Source organism: Nicotiana tabacum, chromosome 1 (assembly GCF_000715075.1).
Source record: "Nicotiana tabacum cultivar K326 chromosome 1, ASM71507v2, whole genome shotgun sequence".
NCBI lineage: Eukaryota > Viridiplantae > Streptophyta > Magnoliopsida > Solanales > Solanaceae > Nicotiana > Nicotiana tabacum.
Window position 1 is genome coordinate 3,822,495 of NC_134080.1, and position 22,363 is coordinate 3,844,857.

Consider the following 22,363-nt stretch of genomic DNA (forward strand, 5'->3'; position numbering starts at 1 on the left):
TTGGTTGTTCGGTTGAGATAGAAGCAGCAGCGACGGGGCTCAGAACAAACAACGGGTTGGTCGACGCACAAGCAGAAGCAACTGGTGGCGACGACGGACTGTTGCGCCGGAGAAGATGAAGCTCGACCAAACGACGACGAACTAGAGCAACAATGGTGGACGAAGAAGATGAAGTGCTTGGGCAGCAGCTGTTTGGACGATGAGGGTGTGTTGAAGAACAAGGTAAAGGGCAGCCATGGATGCTTGGTTGGAGCTTTGGAGGAAGAAGAATAAGATAGGAGGGGGGGGGATGGTTTAGATTTTTAGGGTTTTTTCTTTTTGTTTTGTGTTGTTTGTAAGATAATAGGGTGTTGGGTTATGGACTGGGTCGACCCAGTTCGAAATGGACTGGGTCGTAGGGAAGATTGGGCCATTTTTTGGGCCTGTGGCTTGAAATCGAAGAAGAGGCCCAATTCCGACTTTCTTTATATTTTCGCTCTCTTTTCTTCTTTTATTTCTTCTAAAACTAATTTATAAAAATACTTAAACTATTATTAAGAATTAAATTAAGTTATAAAAGAGCAAATTAACTCCCAATAACAATTAACGCACAATTAATTAATAATTAAGCATAAAATTGTATATTTGGACATTAAATTCTAAAAATGCAAACGATGCCTATTTTTGTAATTTTTAATTTTTGTAAAACAAATTTAATTACTAACAATTTTAGAATTAAATCCTACATGCAAAATGCGACATATTTTTGTATTTTTTATTAATTTAGTAAATAAACACGCACAGACAAATACAAATAATTATTCAAAATATCACAAAATTGCACACCAAAGAAAAATCATTTTATTTTTGGATTTTTTGGGAGTAATTCTCATATTGGGCAAAAATCATGTGCTTACAGCTGCCTCTCTTTGCCCGGAGACACGAAGGGTTTTCGTGCAAAGATAAAGCGAGCGATTTTTGCCCATCCGAGTACTCTGTTGAAGCATTTTTTTTAAAAAGATTTGACCGAACCTTTGCTTCAAAGGTTTCCTACATATCCTGGGCTAAACAGGAATCAGGTCAATGTAGTTCGGGAAATTTTGGTAGCTGGGACTACCGTGGGACTGCATTGTTACTATTGTTGCATGCTATTACCACTGCTTACCGATCTCCTTGTTACACCATGCTTAAAAGAAAACAAGAAGCTAGGCTAGAGTACAATTTATTTTTTGTTGCCTTGCTTCCTTGTCTGCTTGCATTTCTTCCGGTGATTTTCTTCTTTTGACACATTTACTTGAGTTTGTACTGTGACCTCTTGTTGCAACCTTCTGTTTCCCGGTGCCGGGGAATTTTATTGTTTCATGCTGGGGATTCCTATTGTAACCCTCTGTTTTATTGTCCTCTGACTTGATCTTGAGATGTATGCCTCTGTTATCTGGGCGGTCTCCCAACTTCAATACTTGAAAATTAAAGACTTGAAATGTATGCCTCTGTTATCTGGGCGGGCTCCCAAGCTCAATGCTTGAAATGTAAAGACTGCAATGTATGCCTCTGTTGTCTGGGCGGGCTCCCAACTTCGATGCTTGAAATATAAAGACTGAAATGTATGCCTCTGTTATCTGGGCGGGCTCCCAACTTCAATGCTTGAAATGTAAAGACTGAATGTATGCCTATGTTCTATGGGCGGGCTCCCAACTTCAACAACTGAAATGTATGCCTCTGTTATCTGGGCGGGCTCCCCACATCAACAACAACTTTTAAAAATAAGCGTCATTCCTCTCTTCAGGCGGGCTCCTGACTTCAAATACACAACTTTTAAAATAAACGCCTTTCCTCTCTTCAGGCGGGCTCCTGACTTCAACAACAACTTTGAAAATAAATCGTCATTCCTCTCTTCAGGCGGGCTCCTGACTTCAACCAATACATCGCCATTCCTTTCTTTAGGTTGGCAAGATTTAAACAACTTTTAAAAACGCCTTTCCTCTCTTCAGGCGGGCTCCTGACTTCAACAACAACTTTGAAAATAATTGCCATTCCTCTCTTCAGGCGGGCTCCTGACGTCAAACCATACATCGCCATTCCTTTCTTTAGGTTGGAAAGATTTCAACAACTTTTTAAAACGTCTTTCATCTCTTCAGGCGGGCTCCTGACTTCAACAACAACTTTGAAAATAATCGCCATTCTCTTCATGCGGGCTCCTGACTTCAACCAATACATCGTCATTCCTTTCTTTAGGTTGGCAAGATTTCAACAACTCTTAAAAACGTCTTTCCTCTCTTCAGGCGGGCTCCTGACTTCAACCAATAAATCACCATTCTGTTATTCAGGGGGGCTCCTGACTTCAACCAATACTTGAACTGTGTGTCTCCGTTCTTCAGGCGGACTCCTGACATCAGACTTGAAAAGTATGTCTCTGTTCTCCAGGCGGACTCCTGATTGCTAAATTTAAAATTGAATGTCTCTATTCTCCAGGCGGACTCCTGACTTTTGAAATTTAAACTGTATGGGCGGGCTCCTGACGTCAAACTTGAAAAGTATGTCTCTGTTCTCCAGGCGGACTCCTGATTGCTAAATTGAAAATTGAATGTCTCTATTCTCCAGGCGGACTCCTGATTTCAACAACAACTTAGGAGGAAATGTCTCTCCTATGGGTAAAATAAACTTAGGAGGAAATGCATCTCCTATGGGTAAAAAAAAAAACTTAGGAGGAAATGCCTCTCCTATGGGTGAAACAAACTTATGAGGAAATGCATCTCCTATAGGTGAAACTAAACTTAGGAGGAAATGCATCTCCTATAAATGAAACTAAACTTAGGAGGAAATGCCTCTCCAATGGGTGAAACAAACTTAGGAGGAAATCTCCTATGGGTAAAAACAAACTTAGGAGGAAATGCCTCTCCTATGGGTAAAAACAAACTTAGGAGGAAGTGCGTCTCCTAGGGGTAAAACTAAACTTAGGAAGAAATGCATCTCCTATGAATGAAACTAAACTTAGGAGGAAATGCCTCTCCTATGGATGAAACTAACAAACTTAGGAGGAAATGCCTCTCCTATGGGTAAAAACAAACTTAGGAGGAAATGCATCTCCTAAGGGTAAAACTAAACTTAGGAGGAAATGCGTCTCCTATTTGTTTAACAACAACTTAGGAGGAAATGCCTCTCCTATGGGTAAGACTAAACTTAGGAGGAAATGCATCTCCTATGGGGTAAAAGTAAACTTAGGAGGAAATGCATCTCCTATAGGTGAAACTAGACTTAGGAGGAAATGTCTCTCCTATGCGTGAACCATTTCCTTCTTCCTAAATTATTTACTTACCTGTGTTGTCTTCCCTCGAAACTGCTGGGGATTATTTTGCTGGGGATGACTTTTCCTTTTCTTCCTTACCCACTCTAGGTTGCCCGAAACTTTGTCGAGGATGCTTCTACATCTCGATGATCCACTGGGGATAACACTGTTGTGGATAACTCTGCTGAGTAAATATGTTATCTTACTCCTTCCAAAATTACTTCCTTTTGAGTAGGATGTTTCATTCCTCTGCAAACTACTTCCCCCTTTTTCTTTCTTTTTTCGTTTTTTTTTTGAAATGAAAAGACTGAATGTATTCCTCTGTTATATGGGCAGGCTCCCAACTTTAACCAACAAATCACCATTCTATTTTTCAGGGGGGGATCCTGATTACTTAAAATTTGAATTGTATTCCCTTATTCTCCAGGTGGGCTCCTGATTGCTGATACTTCCATTGTATTCCCTTATTCTCCAGGTGGGCTCCTGATTGCTGGGGATAATACTACTGGGGAAGTCTCATTTCTTCCCCTCCTTCAAATTCAATTTTTTTTTCTTTTTGTTTTTTTTTTCCAACATTGCTGGGGATAAAAGTGTTATCTTCTCGGGATAACGTTGTTGAGGATAACGCTGCTGGGGAATTTTATCCCTTCAAATCGATGCTTCATTCTTCTGGAAGCTGCTGGGGATGATAATGGCTTTTTGCTTTTCTGAGCACAAGTGTCATCCTTTTATTCTGTCTGTTGGGGAATACTTCCTCCATTGAAACTTATTATGTTGGGGCAACACTGGTTCAAACACCACTTCTCTTGAGACTGGTGCTATCTTTATTCTTCCTCGAATGGGTACCTGACTTCCAGAAAATTTTCCAATTGAAAGGAAAATTTTCTGCCCCAGTTTGACAGTCTCCCTTATGGCATGCATTTCTGTCATCAATGCCATTTCCTTTACCTGTTTCAAATAAAACAAAATTTGTTAGTTTAAAACGTGGTGGTTGGTTGTGCTACTCCTACTGGGATGGCTTTTCCTTTTCTCCTTCCTTGCTCTGCGCTCCACAACTTGTTGGAGATGATATTATTTGCTGGGGATAATCCCTTTCTGCTGGGGATATCCCTCTTCTTTTGTGGCATAGCTCGGAAACTGGCATTTCCCCGACCTTTTAGTCTAGTATGAATTTCCCCAAATCATGCTCACTGCTCTCCTTGCTTTGTTCAACGGGCCTTGGCCTTGAGGTTTATAACCTTTGATTTCGGCAAGGGTATCCCTCTTGACACTTGTCAATCCTTTTGTCAATTCCCTTTTGCTGGGGATATCTTTTTTGACACTGGCCTCGCGTTTGTTCCTCGCTGACTATACCACTTAGATGTACAAGTCAAATCTTATCTTGCATAATTGGAAAGCTGATGGCATATTTTGAAGTCATTTCACACTTGTTCTGACCAGACAGACTCTATTGGAGAGTTTTTCTATGAAAGGAAAAAGATAAAAAGGGAACAGAATAAAAGACAAATGAAAAAGATGACTCTGTAACAAAAGAAACTATAAATAAAAACCTATCAAACGCAGACACCGACTCTAATGGTCATGGCATGCATTTGTGGCCTATCTTCCGTCGTCAATCGTCTTTCAAGACATTCAGTTGGCAATTCCCCATCTGATTCTCAATCTTATTTGACTTGTAGTGCCCGAAGGGTTTTCACTATCAAGTCTCTCTCATTTTGGTTTTTCTCTCATCTTTCATCGCCTTATGGTGTCCGTGAAGATTTTCACCGATAAGACTCTCTCATTTGTATCACTTTCCAGCTGGGGATTTGGAGTGTTGCCGGTATGACTCTCTCTGCTGGAGATTAGAGTCCTTTCTGCTGTGGAACAGAATGTTATGTTCGCCGGTAAGACTCTCATTTGTCTGACTTGGCATCTTTTGCAGACTGGTCAGAAGGTCTTTCTTTGGACCGTAATGTGGGTTTTTGGACAAGCTAGAAAGAAAGGGTATTAAAGGCTAAAAAACAAATCAAATTTGGGGTTCAAAATTACAACCTTCGAAATCATATTTGTTTACAACAAGCGCAACCCTTGCCCCAGTTTCTTGCTTGGGGATTATTTATTATTATATTTTTTTTATTACACCATGTACACTGTGACCATTGTGGCCATTATGCACCCTATGACCGAGCCGTGAAGCGCCTACGTATCATCTTTGAGGAATCAGGTCAAACGTAGTTCCCAATTCCTCTGTTTTCATTTGACTTTCTTTTGTTTTTTTATTGTTATCATTTTTCTCTTCTTTTTTTTTCGTTTTTTTTTGATTTTTTTTTACCTTCCAGGCTCGTATTTCCTAGTCGTTGCTATTGATTCCGAACGAGGGGTATGAAAGAAAATAAATAAGGCTCAAAGGGGGTAACGAAGGATAAAGTGTTTAAATAGCAGAACAAAATGCCTTCGTCATTCCAGTCTTCAAAACATGCCAAATGCAAACAACACAATTGATCATAGATTTATAGTCTCTTCCGATGGTGCTGGACTTGACAATTATGTTAAACACTTGCTTTTTCATTTGTCATTTCTAAAGCACCGTTGGGCGACACTCTCACTCTTATGAACGATCCTCGTGCCAATTTGGCGAATCTTGCATTTAACGATTTTCTTTATGTTTTACTTGCCCCAGTTCCACATGACTCGGACTTCAAATAATCTCAAACCGTTCTTATTTCCTTTAAATGTTCTGATTGCCTTTCCGGGGTTTTATGATTAACTTTAAAGACTAAGCCCAAACTGTGTGCGCATGTCATGTCACTAGAATCGGCGCTGACCAAAATGATAAAAGGACTAAACAAAAGATGACTGGAAATAATAAAAGACCGGATTTTGTATTAGACTACCGGTGAAATGGTTTGAATAACAAAAACAAACCAGAATAAAATCCTAAAACAACCTGGACAAACTTAAACAAACTGCTATGACAAAACGGAAAGATAAGACAGTTTGACACGAGACAATATCCGAATTACAACCCTAATAATCCGAACAACAGAAATGACAACAAAATAAGCCACCACAAGCTTCTCTCTTGCTAACCAAAGAACGGAGCGTCCTCCCACTTTATCAAAATTGACATCTTAGCCACTGAGCTTCGCATCAGTATTGTCCAGACCATTGCCAACTTCGATATCATCAACCTTAGTCAACAATTCCCCAATAGGATTCGAGTGTTTCTGTCATCAGGCCTGATCCCCGCAAAGTGTGTATCATGATGTGCAAGTAAAGGATTCCGCGCGATATTCTGGGTGTCATTGTCCGGCTTACCACAAACCAACCACCTTAACTTTCTTTGTGATTCAAAACAAAACAGGTTAAAATAGACTCAGTCGGTCCTCATTATTAACAACATCTTTTTTTTTCATTTTTCTTTTTTTTCTTGGTTTTTTTTCGATTTCTTTTTTCTTTCTTTTTTTTTCTTTTTTTTTCATTTTTTTGTTGTGGTCGAATCTTATGGAGATTGCCTACGTATCATGACCCCGCATGAATCAGACCTCGCGTAGTTCGTGACAAATAAAGATAAACAATACTCAACATTTTTTTTAATTTTCATATTAAAACAAACTGGGTTTCAAAGGTTTAAAGATGACCTACAAACTTGAAAATCAAACAACCCGCATATTCTAATCAAAAGATTTACAAACTCAAAAACAAATGGCCAACTTCCTTTCCCCGTATGTCAAATGCAACCAAACGGCTATTTTTGCAAATGTGACCCCTTCCAATTCTCACATGAATTTTGAGGCCGGGGAGGATTATTTTATGACAATTTACCAATTTGTACATTCTTTTACGAAAATAACCTTTCGACAACTGAAAGATACTCTAAGGCTATGTCGGCAAGAACGGTTTAAGACGCGGCCGAAGCTGGCTCGGCTTTTTATGACAAAATTCAAACGGTATTCACCTGACCGCCGACTCTTTGTTTTTTTTTTCTTTTAAAATTATAATAAAAACCTGGTGTTGCAAACACGGCCCTTCAGCGCCTCGGGGACGAAGATTTATAGGGCTGTATGGGTCAACTAGACCAAAAATCCTAAACATGACCCAAAAGTGGCTGTTTATGCAAAGTCAGCCTTCCGGCGTTCCTTTCGGGAACATTCGGCTATTTATGACATAACAACATCACCTGACTTATTTATGACTCTTTTTATCGTTTTTCAAATTGGAAAACTCAATATTGCAAACACGGCCTTTCAACGTCTCGGGGACGAAGATTTTTAAGGCTGTGTGGGTCAACTGGACCAAATCTTAAATATGACTCAAAGGTGGCTGTTTATGCAAAGTCAGCCCTCCGATGCCCCGTTTGGGAATATTTGGCTATTTTTGACAAAAACAGCATCACCTGGTTTATTTATGACAAAAATTAAAATTTTGATATTTTTTGGTTATCTTTGCAAAGGGGAGGTTGGACCCGATGAGGGTTGCCTACGTATCTCACACCCTGTGAGAATCAAACCATGCGTAGTTCGGGCAAATTAACCGAACTATTTTAAAACATGACTCTTTTCCATTTTTATTTTTTCCTGGCAAGACAATCTATTTTCCTTTTCTATTTTTGAAAAAGACAAAATAACGATTTTTTTTCCATTTTCAACAAACAATAAAACAATCTATTTTTCCAAAAATAAAAGACTCTTTTTTTTCTATATTTTTTAGTAAAACAAAATAAAATATTTTCCTTTTTTTTTTTCAAAATTTCGGCAGAGTTTCGCCAGTAATTGGTCATTGATTTTTTTCTAAAATAATCAATTAACTCCTTAACTGATATATTCTTTTTCCTTTTTTTTCCTTCAATTTTCCAACATTCCCGAGATTCAGAAACCGGTCAACATGCAAGTTCGAAACAAATATATGTACAGAGCAAGTAGGATGCATCAGAATGGTCTTTTCATTTCAGGTTGCTAGTCCTAGACGGACCCAACCTCTGTGTTGAGTCCCCTAAGTCAAATGCAACGTGATGCAAATAAGCGTTCCTACTAGGGATCCGGCATGAGGTTTCGTTATACTAGGTTTATAACCTGGGTATATGTTCTCGACTGTGTACCCGAGCGGACAATTCGAGTCGAGGAGGGGGCAACTTACCGAGAACCAAAAGGCCATCCGACTTCGTAACTTATCCGTCCTCTTTCTTATTTCAGGTATTGACACTAACAGAATAGGGAGCCTCGACCAGCGAGCTTCTCCCCGGAGGTAAGAAGAGAAGGGTTTCGACACAGTTTATATACAGTTCAGATAATATCAAAGCGGTAAAAAATAACATTTAGTATGTTATGTCAGAACATGCAATATATATCAGATAATAAAGCCAAATATAACAATTATTCTAAGCTCGAATTCTTGAACCCTGAACCAGTGGTTCTGGGTTTAATTTCCCAACAGAGGTTTTGTTATACTAGGTTTATAACCTGGGTATACGTTCTAGACTGTGTACCCGAGTGGACAACTCGAGCCGAGGAGGGGGCTACGTACCGGGGACCCGCGAGATCGTCCGGCTTTGTAACTTGTCCGACCTCTTTCTTATTTCAGGCATTGACACTAACAGAATAGGGAGTCTCGTCCAGCGAGCTTCTCCCCGGAGGTAAGAAGAGAAAGGTTTCAGCACAGTTCATATGTACAATTCAAATAATATCAAAGCGGTAAAAGCAGCATTTAGCACATTAGGCTCAAATATGTAAAAATCAGATAAAACCAAATATAACAATTTATCTAAGCTCGAATTCTAACCCTGAACCAGTGGTTCTGGGTCCATTAATTCCTCAGCAGAGTCACACCTCCTTTTCACATACCCGAGGGGGTACGTAGGGAGTTTTTTCCAATTAAAGGACAATCGAAACGAGATTTATTTATTTATTTCAGAGTCGCCACTTGAGAGATTTAGGGTGTCCCAAGTCACCAATTTTAATCCCGAATCGAAGAAAAGAATGACTCTGTTTAACAGTCTGCGCACCAGAAATCCGGATAAGGAATTTTGTTAACCCGGGAGAAGGTGTTAGGCATTCCCGAGTTCCGTGGTTCTAGCACGGTCGCTCAACTGTTATATTCGGCTTGATTATCTGATTTTATACAAATATGAACTTATGTGCAAATTTTATCTTTTTACCGCTTTCATAATTGTTATTATTATTTTTACAAGAATGTGAAAATCGTTTAAAAATATGTCTTTGGATTGCGTCACATAAAATGCACCCGCGATCCGGAGCGTATTTTTATTCAATGTTTTAGGATTTGGATTTGGGTCGCATAAATGCGCACCCGTATTTAAGAATGTATTATTATTAAATCATGCCTAAAGCGATTAGCGTATTATTATTTATGGGTAAGACTGTGGAATTCACTAAACAGTCCATCCCGAATTCTAAATACTCAATTAAATATTTATTGAGGGCCCCATAATTTTGTATTTTTTATTCGGCGAGGCTCGTCTCATTTATTTTTAAAAGACAATCCTAAAATGCCTACATTATTCTCTATAAAATTTGTCTCTACAAAATAAAATAAAATAAAAACGTCTTAATTTATTTACAGGCTGAAATTGACCAATAATATTTAATTAAACAACATTCTTCCAAGTTCCAAAATGGTCTATTTTGATAAACTAACGTGTTTTTTGAGACATGATAATCATCCAACAATAGCGAATTAACTAGACGAAGTTACTACACCATTTATTTATTTTTAGGCAATATATAGGTAGTTCGTCCGTTAAGCTATCATCCGATGTTTCACTATATGTATTAAATATCTACATGATTCTGATTTTTTGCAAGCTAAATAATTTATACATACAAATAAAATTCAGAATATAATTAAATATAATTCAGAATTTCAACTCTTCATTTTTCGTATTCATACTTCATATTTCGGATTACAATAACCAGCGTGTCAGTTGTGTACCTGATTTGGAAGCAAAAGAAAATGAAAGATGAGAATCAGCAGCAGTAATAACAATACAGCACAGCAGCAACAATCCAGCAACAGTAACAACCCAGGAACAGAGTTTGCAAACCGGTGGAGTATTAATCCCAAAACAAAAACTTCAAACTTTGATGACACAACAACAATTAATGTTTATTTGAAAGTTTAAATATTTTTTCGGAATTTTCTCTCTCTTAAATGTTCAGCCTTTTTTTTCTCTCTTATTCTCTTTCTGTCAGATTTTTTCCTCTCTTTTTTCTCTATCTGTGTGTCCTCTCTTGATTTCAAGACTTCTTCTTATAACTCATCCCATAAACCTTTCAATTAATTAAAATCCATACTTTTTCTCTACCCAACCCATTATCTTTCCACTCATCCCCATTACATTAAATAAACATATCACACCACCCCATTTTATTTTGTCCCCCATGCCTAACATAAAATAATGCAAGATTCCCCCTTTAAATTAAATCTTGTCCCCCCTTTACATTACATAACCATATCACAACCCACCTCATTTTATTTTGTCCCCCATGCTTCATATAAACAATTACAAAATGTACAATTCCTAAACTACCCCTCTGACCCTATTGCAAATTACTATTTTACCCCCGAAAGTATTATAAATTACCAAACTACCCATCAGCTATAACACATCAATTAATCAAACTTAACCAAAATATAGACAATATGATCAATTTCTAACAATGTTCAAACAACAATATGAACACGGATGAACATCATAACAACAATATCACATGAACACGATTTTAACAACATTTCAACAACAAATCACATGAACACAAATTGAACAACAAAGAACAAACTAAAATTTGATTGAACAATATTTTAGCAACAAACAATCCTATTTTCGGATTCAACAACTACAACAAACAAGTATATTTAGATTTCTAACTTCAATCATATTGAACTTAAAATCAATTCTAACAATATTACAACCAACAATTCCTATATTAAATTTTATGAGACAAATTCAAGAAATAATCACAAATGGTAAACAAGAAATCAAGCTATACAAATTTCGGATTCAAGAACAATCAAACAAAGTATGAACATGAATTAAATCTATTTTAAACAACAAACATGATGGATTTAAACGATTAAACCAACATATTTCTCTAACACAACTAAATTCTTTAAACAAATAACAAGATCGACGAAGAAACAATTATGAACTTAAACTTGAACTTAACAATATTAACAATTTTAACAATACATAAACACATGAAACAAATTGAAGAAATATTTAATTAAATTTCAATTTGTATCTAACAAACATCAAACTAACAAATATTCACTTAAACAATAATACAAACATGACATGAATATGAAAACAACTAATTAAACTTCTATTTTGAAATCTGAAAATTAATTTAACAAACAACATGAACACACTAGAAAATTATTTCAATGATGAACAACGAACAAAACAAGGATTAAATCATTTAACGATTTTGGATCCGGAAAATATCAAACAAAAATATGAACAAAAAATAAAATTTAGAACAACTAACCGGAGATGAACAACGACGAACTCGAACCATGTATGGACTGTTTTGACAAATATCAACCAAAGCTCGAACAAAAGCTTGAACTCGACTTTATTGAGTAACGTCGAAATAGTAGCAATAATTTACGCTAAACAGAAGCAACGTTTGGTTGTTTGTTCGGAGAAGATGAAGCAGCCACAACATCGTGGCCATGGCGGAAACGTGAGCAGCAGCACAGCGAGGGAGACGACGTGAAGCAGCAGCAATCCGAAGCAGCGAGCAGCAGCACGGCGCGGACAGCCATGGACGACGACATGGTCGACGTCGAAGCTCGTCCATGGCTGTGTTCGTTTGGTTGTTCGGTTGAGATAGAAGCAGCAGCGACGGGGCTCGGAACAAACAACGGGTTGGTCGACGCACAAGCAGAAGCAACTGGTGGCGACGACGGACTGTTGCACCGGAGAAGATGAAGCTCGACCAAACGACGACGAACTAGAGCAACAATGGTGGACGAAGAAGATGAAGTGCTTGGGCAGCAGCTGTTTGGACGATGAGGGTGTGTCGAAGAAGAAGGTAAAGGGCAGCCATGGATGCTTGGTTGGAGCTTTGGAGGAAGAAGAAGAAGATAGGAGAGGGGGGCGGATGGTATAGATTTTTAGATTTTTTATTTTTTTATTGTTTGTAAGATAATAGAGGTTTTGGGTTATGGACTGGGTCGACCCAGTTCGAAATGTACTGGGTCGTAGGGAAGATTGGGCCATTTTTTGGGCCTGTGGCTTGAAATCGAAGAAGAGGCCCCATTCCGACTTTCTTTATATTTTCGCTCTCTTTTCTTCTTTTATTTCTTCTAAAACTAATTTATAAAAATACTTAAACTATTATTAAGAATTAAATTAAGTTATAAAAGCGCAAATTAACTCCCAATAACAATTAACGCATAATTAATTAATAATTAAGCATAAAATTGTATATTTGGACATTAAATGCTAAAAATGCAAACGATGCCTATTTTTGTAATTTTTAATTTTTGTAAAACAAATTTAATTACTAACAATTTTAGAATTAAATCCTACATGCAAAATGCGACATATTTTTGTATTTTTTATTAATTTAGCAAATAAACACGCACAGACAAATACAAATAATTATTCAAAATATCACAAAATTGCACACCAAAGAAAAATCATTTTATTTTTGGATTTTTTGGGAGTAATTCTCATATTGGGCAAAAATCACGTGCTTACACGTATATCATTATTGTCCAGTTTACTAGGCTTATGGACCCACGAAAGAATCTCGCCTTTTAATACATCAAAACAATAAATGATACACACAACTAATAATAATTATATCAAGATTAAGAGTATAAGTACATTGAGTGGATTAGAGAAATTATTTTATTAAGTCAGTATAAAATACTCATTTTTACTTTATCCGTTTAATACATACAAAATGCACTAGCACAAAAAGTTAGAATTAAACCATTTCTATAATCAAAATAAATTATATTTAATCTTGTACTACAACCATTCTGATAGTTTGTCCAATTCTATCGTTAGATTGTGAACATAAATTTTATAACTTATAAGAATCGATGATTTAATCTTTCGTGTATAAGCTGAACTCTATACACTAAATCATCTACTATATAAGCAAATGACATACGGACTAATACACGATCTATCCAAAATAAAACTTTATTGAATTGAATAATAAATAAACAGTTGTTCCATAAAGAATACTATAAAAATATACGTGGTCTATAGTATATCTTAACAAATTGAACACTAACCAAGATCGTATATGTTTATGATAGCGCATGTACTTACTTTATTTGAGCACAATCACGCTTTGTCCACTAACCTCATTGATGATTGCGGGTTAATGATTCACTATTTGGATGAGCACATAATCTAGCACTCGTAGATGGAGCAAAATTATGTAGTAGATAGTTTAGCAAAGTATGAAGCTCGCACGCCCCTTGGAACTTTTTGATGCACCACTTCTTTTGTCACTTAGATTTATCAAGATGACTGTATGAAGACTGCCATAACAAAACTCATTAATGCTTCGCTTTTTTACAACACTCGCATATTCCCTCTGTAAATCCACCACAAGCAGTAGTTCCTCAATGTAGTTTTGTAGACATCTTTTATTGTAATGAGCCCCATAGGGTCGCATAAGTTTACTAATAGCTAAAACTTGACCGATTTAGTCACTACGGTACCTACTAAGCACACAACTCCTTGTACTATTTTGTTAACTTAATGCAACATTTCTTCATTTTATGGCCCCAAAAAAAAAGATAGCGTAAACTTTTTGTAGGAAAATTGTATGCACCCATAAGAGGTGCTTCAAGGTCCAATACTGTTATTAATTAACCCTAATATTTCCTATATAAGTACACTTATCGCGTACAATAAAAAAAATACTCTAAGCAGTAATTTTTTACGCTCTCTCCGACGAAGGGTTTAGATTGTAATATAGGGGGTTGCTCCAACACACCATAACAACCACCACAACCAGTAATTCGAGTCGCGGTTCATCCGCCTTCCGCTTCCACTATGCCAACAAATAAGTTTTTGTTTTACAATTTACACGCTAATCTAATGTGTTTAGTTTATCGTGTTATCCTACATTGGTATCAGATCCATATATTGGTTGATCGCCCGAAATAAATTATAGAACTTTCCTGATTTTTTATGTGAATCTTGAATTGTATCTTTTTTCTCTACATCGTACAAATAAAGATAATAAATTAATTTTAAACATTGATTTAGAATGAAGTTTAGAATCAGTATTTATATTATTTGTTCTAATCTAGCATTAACGAAATCAGTTTTGGAGAACTAAACTATCAGTCGTTGCTTTAAAACCACCATAGGCCATTGTCGATCTCCACTAAGAAGCGATAGTGAGTCGTCGCGGACAAACAATTGAGATAAAAATAAAATACAGGTTTCCCCATTCCTAAAATTAAAGGGGTTGGCATGTGCAATGAAAAAGAGGAGAAGAGAAACTATTTTTTTCTATTTAATTAAAAAAAAACGTTTGAAGGTTTGTGCTTCAATGGTGGTGACGGCTGAACATAAGGAAAGTGAGAAAGTTAGGTTTCTCTCTTTTCTAAATTTTTGGTATGAATTATTTAATTTTTAAAAAAAAGAATTGAAGAAGTCTTTAGAATGTGTATAGCGACTGAGTATAAAAAGAAGGAGAGATTGGTTTCTTTGCTATAAAGGATTTGGGCGGCAGGTCTTACTAGATATGAGCAACACTAAGTTATTGGGTTGATGACCCATTATTCATATAAAAACAAAAAAGGGGGCCTGGCCTCTATAATTTTGGTGATAATTGTGAATCTATTACCATAAACCATCCAAATTGATGCACCTAAAGGAACACTCGAAATTTACAACCACCTTCTAGTAATTGTGTTGAGTGCTTCCAAGCCCCCGAAAAAGGAAACTAGTTACAAAACTTCTGAATCAAAAAACTACCTTTATATACTCTAGAACATTTCCTAAGTTCTAATCTTTCCTTTACTTTCTGTTTGATCTGTGTAACCAGTCTTTCTCTATTTACATTTTCATTCTTGAACAACTTAGAATTTCTTACTCTCCATGTATGATAGATCATGGCACTCCAAATGGTCGTTGTTATCTCCTTCTTGAGTTTACTCCAATGTCTTCATTTCATCCACCTCACACATTGCCCAACTCCCATACTTTGCATGTGTATGCCCGATCATTATTCTACTAACAGTCTCAATTCATTTATCCATTTGCATTCAAAAAATAGATGTGAGGAAGTTTCCTCTTTGGCCTCATCACAGAGACAACATAAGTTGTTATTAATAGGTATCTGCAGTCTTGTCAGTAATCTGTCCTAGTTAGCCAACCATACTATTACCTTGTGTCTAGGTAGCATTGTTGAATTCCATATTAGATTAGCAGCCTCAAGTTTGTGCATATCCCCCAGCATAGCATTGTAGCTTCTAGTGACAAAATACTTCCCACTAGGTGATAAGCAGTACATATCATTATTATACCAATCTCTCATTTATGCCTTGACTAAGTTCAATTTCCTCCAGTACCAGCTATAATTGGTCGGTGGCTTATGATCCCATATATTCTGGTCCCCTCTCATATAAAGGCCATGCACATATCTTATCCATAATGTATCCTTCTTATTTTCTAGCTGCCATATTAGCTTCCCAATAGAAGCCACATTCCACTTCTTACAACTTTTTATGTTTAAACCTCCATTCCTCTTGGGGATACAAAGTTTCTCCCAGGACACTAGTGCCACTTTTCTTTTCTCTTCTGAGCTTCCATCATAGATAATCTCTACATTTTATGTCTACCTCCTTCAAGACACTTTGAGGTAGTATAAGAACTGCACCCCAGAAGTTGTATATTGAAAACAGTACAACAGTAATGATTTGGATCCTACCTGCATATGATAATATTTTAGCATAGCCATTGCTTATTCTGGATGTGATTTTCTCAACAAGTTGGTGGCATTCCATTTTGCTCCACTTTTTAGAAGTAAGTGGGAGTCCTAAATATCTAATTGGCAATGTTCCCAATGTGAACCCTGTAATACTCAGCAGCTGCTCCTGAATATCCTTCTCTACTCCTGCCACAAACATGTTGGATTTTTTTTGATTAGCTTCTAGCCCAGTAACCTCACTAAAATGATCAAGTACCTCTTTCACTTTAGTAACAGACTTGATTTCACCTTTGCAGAATATCACCAGGTCATCAGCAAAAATCAGATGTGTTAGTTTAGTTCTCTTAAACATAGGATGCCATTTAAAATCGGGGAGTTCACTCATCCTTTTCAGAGCTCTGGATAAGTATTCCATTACTAATACTTTGACGACCCGGCCGGTCGTCTTAAGAATTTACGCCCCGATCCCCCATTAATTACTTTCTCCAAGTTTATTTCTGCTATTTTGATTTGCCGGGATGTTCGGTTTTGAGTTTTGGAGAGTTTTGGGACACTTAGTCCCTAAATGAGAGCTTAAGTGTTGGAAAGTTAGTTGTAGTCGAAACAATGTGAAGACGTCCTCAGAATAGAAATATGATAGTTCTGTTAGCTCCGTTGGGTGATTTCGGGCTTAGGGGCATGTTCGGATTGTGTTTTGGAGGTCCGTAGCTAATTTAGGCTTGAAATGCCGAAAGTTGAATTTTTGAAGTTTCTGGTTCGATAGTGAGAGTTTGATCCGAAGGTCGGAATGGAATTTCGAAAGTTGGAGTAGCTCCGTAGTGTTTAATGTGACGTGTGTGCAAAATTTTAGGTCATTCGGACGAGATTTGATACTTTTGACCGAAAGCGTATTTTTAGAGTTTTTGGAATTCTTAGGCTTGAATCCGATGAAAAATAGGTGTTTTGATATTGTTTTGAGCATTTCGAAGGTTGGAACAAGTTTGAATGATGTTTTAGGATCGGTTGTCAGGTTTGGTTGAGATCCCGGGGGCCTCGGGTGTGTTTCGGATGCTCAACGGGTCATTTTTGGACTTAGAGGATTGCAGAAAATGCAGCAGGTCTCCAGTTCTGGTTTCCTTCTTCGCGTTCGCGAGTGGGGTCTCGCGTTCGCAAAGAGGAGCTGGGGCTGGTGGAAGCTTAACGCTTCGCATTCGCGAAGAGGGTGCCGCGTTCGCGAAGCTGAGAGGTCGTATGCATATGCGTTCGCGAAGAGGGTCCCGCATTTGCGTAGGAGGGAGAAGTTTGCTACCACATTCACGACAGGGGCATCGCATTTACGATGAAGGAAATCTGGGCCAAGCGAAGTTGTGCTTCGCAAACACGAGGGTCCTTCCTCGTTCGTGAAGAAGGTTTTGCTTGGCAGATATAAAATTTCAAAGTCGAGGGTTTAGCCATTTTTATCAAAACTAGAGTTTGGGAGCTCGGATTTGAGCGAGATTTTGAGGAATTTTCAGAGATATCGACTGGGTAATGATTCTTAATTCCTTTTTGCTTGTAACCCATTAATCTAAACATGAATTCATTATTCAATTTCGGATTGGAGATGAAAATTGGGGGAAAATTGGAAGAAAATTCTTAGACCTAGAATTCGACTTTTGATTGGGAATTTGACCTTAGATTTGGATAATTTTGGTATGCATGATCTCGGGAGAGCGTGAGAATTCTGAAAATATAAATTTTACTCGATTCCGAGACGTGGGCCCTAGGGGCGTTTTGGTTATTTTACCTAATTTCGCGTATTAGCTTAGAATTGCTTTGTAGAAGCAGTTACTTGAAGTGTTATTTACATTATGCAATTTAATTGAATATATTTGGGTCATTTGGAGTCGAGTACTCATGGCAAGAACGTGGTTTCAGGTTGATTTTGAGTCGGTTCGAGGTAAGTGGCTTGTCTAACCTTGTGTGGGGGACCTTTCCCTTATGATTCGATATATTTGATATTTGAAATGCCTTGTACGTGAGGTGACGAGTGCGTACTTGAGCTAATTATTGAAAATCCAGTTTTCTTTAAAAAAATTCAATTGTGTTCCTTTTCCTGTTTTATTTTACTTGTAATATAAACCTGTTGTTAGCTTAGAAAAAGCATGTCTAATTGACTTAACTGTTTATTTGCTTAAACTGCCTTAATTGAATTATGTGAAGCATGTTAGATTAGAATTACCTATTTACTTGATACGAAATTGAGCTTAATTGAGTATTCTTATGCTGCTGCTGTATGTTTTACTTTGGGACTACGGGACGGCATCCCGGGAGATCCCCTGTACGTATTTATGATTTGAACTAAGGTGCGGGATACCGAGAGAAACCAAGCACGTATATTAAGGATACCAAGAGATCCTCGGGATACCAAGAGATCCCTAGCACATATTGAGGATATCGAGAGATCCTCGGGATACCAAGAGATCCCTAGCGTATATTGAGGATACCAAGGGATCCTCGGGATACCAAGAGATCCCTGGCATATATTGAGGGTACTAAGAGATACTCAGGATACTGAGAGATCCCCGGTTATTTCCTTGTGATCGTTTTCGCCTCTATTCCAGTTATTGAATTTCTTGTTTTCCTGTATTAAATTTTTATCGTTAGTTTTCAACTGTACAACTTATCTTATATTGTCATGTCTTATATCCTTTATTTATCTTAGCAGGGCCCTGACCTTCCTCGTCACTACCCGACCGAGGTTAGGCTTGACACTTACTAAGTACCGTTGTGGTGTACTCATGTCCCTCCTACGCATGTGTTTCATGTGTAGATCCAGGTACTGCGACTCTGTCATATCACCCTTGAGGCGAGGCGACTGCTCTAGCGACTTCGAGGTATATCTGCTGCGTCCGCAGACCGAGGAGTCCCTTTCTATTCTCGCTTTTAAGTATTAGCCCTTCTTTATTTCTATTCTTTTTAGACATTCTGGAGTTAGAGTACTGTGTAGTGATCCTTAGCTTGTGATCCATAGATTTTCGGGTCTTGGAAGTATGTATTGGTTTGAGAGTTAAATATTGTGTATGTCGGGCGGCACTTTTAAGCACTGTTTTATCACTCGTCATTCTGTTTTAATTTGATTTTATTCCGCACTTTGGTTTATCTTCCGCAATTTAGGTTTACCTAGTCATAGAGGACTAGGTGCCGTCACGATAGTTCACGGAGGGCGAATCGGGATCGTGACAAGTTGGTATTAGAGCTCTAGGTTCATAAGAGTCATGGATCACAAGCCGGTTTATTAGAGTCTCGTTGATCAGTACGGAGACGTTTGTACTTATCTATGAGAGGCTATGTAATTGTTAGGAAAATTTTCACTTTATTTGATTTCCTTGTCGTGCGATATTTTGACATCACAATTCTAAACTTTTGTCTTATATTCTCTCACAGATGGTAAGGACACGTGCTACTCGAGATGATCAGGCACCCGCACCCCCTACTGCAGCCGCCAGAGGCCGGGGCCAGGGTAGTGGCCGAGGACGCATACGTAGTATAGCCAGAGCACCTATGCGAGCTGCCGCCAAGGTACCACCAGTTATTCCAGCCGGAGTCCAGGCACCTGACACGCCTACTACTACTACTACTCCAGCTCTTCAGGAGACTCTGGCACAGTTCATGAGCATGTACACCACTCTGGCTCAGATATGGTTGCTTCCTTTTGCTGCAACTACACCTCAGGCCGGGGGAGGAGCACAGACTCCCGCCGCCCTCACTCTTGAGCAGCGAGTGCATGTTGAGCAGGTCCTTGATTACTCTTGTACCGCCTGCAATGCCAATTCAGCTCGAGGGTAGGGCAACGACTTCCGAGGATGAGCAACTGAGGCTTGAGAGGTTCAAGGGGTACAAGCCTCTTGTATTTAGCGGTTTAGCATCGGAGGATGCTCTGGGATTTCTAGATGAGTGTTACCGCATTCTCCATACCATGGGTATATCAAGATCGAGCGGGGTTTCCTTCACTACCTTCCAGCTTTGAGGAGCCTCATATGAGTGGTGGCGTACCTATGAGTAAGACAGTCTGGATGAGGCTTCTTCACTAACTTGGACTCAGTTTTTAGATCCGTTCCTGAAAGAGTATGTTCCTCAGATCCTCAGAGACGCATGGCGCACAGAGTTTGAGCATTTGCGCTAGGGTGCTATGATTGTTTCAGAGTATGCTATCTGTTACACTAGTTTGTCTAGGCATGAACTAGCCTTGGTTTCTACTGTTCGCGAGAGGGTTCGCTGGTTTATTGAGGGCTTTATTCCCAGCATCAGGTCTAGCATGGCTCGTGAGTTGGAGATGAATATTTCTTATCTACAGGTGGTGAGCATTGCTAGGAGGATTGAGGGTATGCTTGCTAGGGAGAAAGAGGAAAGGGAGGCCAAGAGGTCTCGAGAGTCGGGCCATTTCTCTGGTACTTGTGCCCTAGCAGTAGGTTGTCGTGGTAGTGGTTATATGAGTTGCCCTGTTCATTCAGCTCTTCTAGTAGCCAGTGGTATTCAAGCTCCTCCTAGACCTCAGGAGCCTTATTATGCACCTCCGGTATCTAGTGTGCCTCCTGCGCGGGGTGCTTTCATAGGTAAGTCCAGCAGACCTTGCCCGAGCCAGTCATAGCCGCCACATCCTCCAAAAGCTTGTTTTGAGTATGGTGACACATGCCATATGGTGAGGGATTTCCCTAGACTTGGGAGGAGTGTGCCTCCACAGACTTCTCAGCCACATCGTGCCCTGAAGAGTTCTCAAGCTATGGTTACAACTCCAATTGCTACCCCCCTTCTCAGCCAGCTAGAGGTGGAGGTCGGGGAGGTAGAGGTCATCCTAGAGGGGGAGGTTAGGCCCGATACTATGCCCTTCCTGCCCGTACCGAGGTTGTTGCCTCTGATTCTGTCATCACAAGTATTATACTGGTTTGTCACAGAGATGCATCGGTTCTATTCGATCCAGGCTCCACTTTTTCTTATGTGTCTTCTTATTTTGCTCCGCATTTGGGTGTATCTCGGGATTCTTTGAGTTCCCCTATTTATGATTCTACTCTTATGGGAGATTCTCTTATTGTGGACCACGTTTATCAGTCGTGTTTGGTTGCTCTTAGTGGTTTTGAGACTATAGCCGATCTATTGTTGCTCAACATGGTAGATTTTAACATTATCTTTGGCATGGACTGGTTGTTTCCCCATTATGCTATTCTTGATTGTCACGCCAAAACCGTGATGCTGGATATGCCAGGTGTACTGCGTGTTGAGTGGAGGGGTGCTTTAGACCACACTCCCAGTAGAGTTATTTCTTTTCTTAAAGATCGGCGTATGGTTGAGAAGGGGTGTGATGCGTATTTAACTTATGTAAGAGATGTCAGTATTGATACCCCTTCAATTGATTCAGTCCCAATAGTACGGGATTTTCCCGATGTGTTTCCAGTTGACCTTCCGGGAATGCCGCCTGATAGAGATATTGATTTTGGCATTGATCTGTTGCCGGACACTCAGCCCATTTCTATTCCTCCGTATCGTATGGCTCCTCCTGAGTTGAAGGATCAGTTACAGGAATTGCTTGATAAGGGTTTTATTCGGCCCAGTGTATCACCTTGGGGTGCTCATGTCTTTTTTATGAAGAAAAAAGATGGTTCTATGCGTATGTGTATTGATTATCGCCAGTTGAACAAGGTTATAGTGAATAACCGTTATCGTTTGTCTCGTATTGATGATCTATTTGACCAGTTTCAGGGCGCACAAGTGTTTTTTAAGATTAATTTGTGCTCAGGTTACCATTAGTTGAAGATTCGGGAGCCAGATATCCCGAAGACTACTTTCAGGACTCGGTATGGTCATTACGAGTTCCTTGTTATGTCATTTGGGCAGACCAATGCCCAGCAGCCTTTATGCATTTGATGCACAGTGTGTTCCGGCTGTATCTTGACTCGTTCGTCATTATCTTTATTGATGATATTCTGGTGTATTCCCGGAGTCGGGAAGATCATGAGTAGCACTTGAGGACTATGCTTCAGACTCTGAGAGAGAAGAAGTTATATGCTAAGTTCTTTAAATGTGAGTTTTGGTTGGATTCTGTGGCATTCTTAGGCCACGTGGTATCGAGTGAGGGTATTCAGGTGGATCCGAAGAAGATAGAGGCCGTGCAGAGTTGGACCAGACCATCCCTAGCTACCGAGATTCGCAGTTTCCTTGGCTTGGCGGG